The 3,275-nt window shown below is 31.4% G+C and overlaps 1 long non-coding RNA gene across 1 annotated transcript; it reads left to right on the forward strand.

Moving 5' to 3' along the window:
• The first annotated feature begins 1,385 nt into the window (after window positions 1-1,385).
• Window positions 1,386-1,703, forward strand: LOC112771778 (uncharacterized). Its single transcript, XR_003187202.3, has 2 exons — window positions 1,386-1,440; window positions 1,538-1,703. It is a non-coding gene; the product is annotated as an uncharacterized lncRNA (long non-coding RNA).
• The last annotated feature ends 1,572 nt before the right edge of the window (window positions 1,704-3,275 follow it).

The raw sequence follows: 3,275 nt of genomic DNA on the forward strand, positions 1-3,275 counted from the left end.
CCGTTGCCTATTCTCAAAGGCTACGCTTTTCTGCACCAAGGGCTACGCTTTTGGAGTTTGAGAATAGGGTATGCTTTTCAAGTGATGCTGTCCAGGACCAAAGGCTACGCTTTTCAGCTTCCATTTTTACCAGAATAGGCTACGCTTTTCAGTGCTACTGCATCACTTGTAAAGCGTAGCCACATTGTATACCATGACTACCTTTTATAAGTGTAGCCTTAGGTCCCTCTTTTTTTTTTGTATACTATAGCTACTGTATATAAGTGTAGCCTTAGATCCCTCATTATTTTTTTTATTTTCTGTATATATATATATATATATATATATATATATATATATATATATATAATTTTTTTCTAAAACCTAATATTTAATAATGTAACTATATAATCCTATATTTTTAATTAAATTAGTGAAATATTATAAAATAAAAATATTTCTCCATCCAAAAAACTACTTGTTTTTTTAACCGAGAAAAATATTTTTTCATAATTGAAAAACTTTTATAAAGTAATAAGAAAAACAGGAAATAGTTGCCACAGAAAACAATGCATGTCTTGTATACAACATCACAGTTATCTGCAATCTGCATGTACCATCTTTAGCCTACAGCTTCTAAAGTTTACAGGTTGTTGTAAGATAGAAAACCTGAACATTTAAACAAAATGAAAATTTACATTCCAATGTAAAAAAAATGAAAAAAAAAGAAGTCATTTTGGTATAAATCAAATTCCCCCATTACAAATGACCATTCCCCTTGTGCACAACAGTGGTTCTTTCATAACCAAATGACATCAAAAACGGGGGCCTTGCTTGCTTCTCTGCATTCCATGGCATATATGAAAATATCTGTTATGGTTACTAAGGAAAACATTCAGCTTCACAATAAGTTGCACCATCAAATATCTAGCTGATCAAGATCAATCGTGTTTGCGCAATTTCTTATCAGATCTTTCTGAACATCCACCTATTAAAAGCAAAAATTGTTTAAAAAGAAAAACAAGAAAGATTACGATAATACAAGTTTATTGGTTATTCAACTATGGAAACTGATTCTCTTAAACTTTTAGATGACTTTGTTATAAGTTGCACCATCAAATATCTAGTTGATCAAGATCAATCGTGTTTGCGCAGTTTCTTATCAGATCTTTCCGAACATCCACCTATTAAAAGCAAAAATTGTTTAAAAAGAAAAACAAGAAAGATTACGATAATACAAGTTTATTGGTGATTCAACTATGGAAACTGATTCTCTTAAACTTTTACATGACTTTGTTCCTTGTGATCTGTCATCTCTCTAATGATTTAAAAGGTGGAATCCAAACAATACATGAGATATCCATATGAAATAGTAAATAAAATCTAAGAGTAGTCAATCAGGTACCATATGAGAGATTCATACCAGCAGCATATCCCTATTACGGAGCAGCATTTTCAATGGTAAGTATCTTCCTCTCATTCTCATACATTGCTATAAATTTGCCAATTTTGACTAGTTGGCACCTAATGTAATGGTAACTATTTGATTGTGACGTAGATGGCAGGTTTCTTCATCTTCACTGCTGTTCATCTATACCACAAGTAGTTGTAAACCCTTTGATCCAAGATAATGTAGTATGTAGCACCATAACGATTGGATTTGAATGCTGAGATTGAAAATTTTGACTAGGATATAAAATGCAAATTTATAATTTATTATAGAAGTGATTCCAAACCAGCTAACATGCTCTTATCCATGATTCAACCAGGGATTTTGGAGAAGAAATTCAAACCCAAGGAACGAAATTGAAACCAGTTAAATAATAATAATATAGGATGAAACTAAAGACCAAAAAGAAATAGAAAGCAAACAAAACTTAACTAAAGATGAAGCAGAAATTTGTGCAGAAGATGAAGCTAAAGACCTTGTAGTTCTTCTAGGAATTTGTGCAGCTTCCTCTGAATTCATATTTCCTCTGATAAAATCAACAATGGAATCATCAATTTGGAATCAAAAGTGATCAGAAGCACTAATAAAAATTAAATAAGAAAGAGTTATCAGAAGCACTAATAATATGCCTTATAATAAAAAATAATATGCATAATAAACTAAATTCACTAATGAAACCAACAAGAGTGATCAGAAGCACTAATGAAGCAGAGCAGTTTTTTAAGAATTAGCAAAGAAAGAAAACTAGAGATGATAATAACATAAAGCTAAGGCCTGTAACATCTTTGCTCAGCATAACTAACTAGCAGTAAGATATGAAAACAAATGAAGCATAGACACTAGATAAAAGTTTCAGAAGAATAAAATTTTTCATTCACAAACAGACAAAATCTTCTCCCACAAAGACTTTAAAAACCCTCTCCTTCCATTCTCCATCCAGAAAAACGTAAATAAATGACCATTTTCTCCCTGTTCCACAACTTAAAAGATAGTACTACCAACAATAAAAGAATCAATAACAATAAGATCATCCCTGCTCTAAACACACACAAAAAAATTCTGGTCCAATCAAACTAGACATATTTGAACTGTATCAACTCTTCTAGTAATCAAGTCATACCCTAGTAGTGAGAATGCTCCTCAAAGATAGTTTTATATTTTATAACATTCACAATGCTGCAAACCCAGCACCTTATTTCATAGAGAAAAGTCTAAACCAAAAGTATTCCAACTACATCAAGTCTTCTAGACTTCTACTGATCTGCTAAAAGTTCTAAAACTCAGTTCACTAGGAACGAAGATTCTCAAAGCTTTTTTTCTGTAGCAATATTAATTACCTGTATGAGATTCATCGTGTTAGCAGAAAGGACACTAATAACATCAAAAGCTCAACTCCTTTTCGCACAACAATGAAATCAAACCTTTGAAAAGCTCAACTCCTTTTCTGATTCAGCACTAAAAGAATGCATTGCCTTCAAGATTGTTAAATGTTAGTGACATCAAAGTAATCCTCAAGAATCAAATTGATACTTCAAAAACAAAATAAAATAAAATAAAAATTCAAGAACCACAATGGGGATTTACTCATTGTTTTGTGATATCACATGCCACAAATTTTTATCAATGCTCAATAGTTCTAGTTTCTATTTCAGTAATGTAATAAGTAAGCCAGATTTTCATGGTAATGTTTGATTTCCATGACTGAAGTAATTAATCAGTTTTCAATATGTTAAGCAATTAGAAACAAGGAAATGAAATAGAGAGAAATGATAGGAATAAAAGTCAGAATAAGCAACCCCCACCCCCAAAAAGTCTCAGAATAAAAAACACCAGAAAAGATGAAGCT

Source organism: Arachis hypogaea, chromosome 18 (genome assembly GCF_003086295.3).
Source record: "Arachis hypogaea cultivar Tifrunner chromosome 18, arahy.Tifrunner.gnm2.J5K5, whole genome shotgun sequence".
Lineage (NCBI taxonomy): Eukaryota > Viridiplantae > Streptophyta > Magnoliopsida > Fabales > Fabaceae > Arachis > Arachis hypogaea.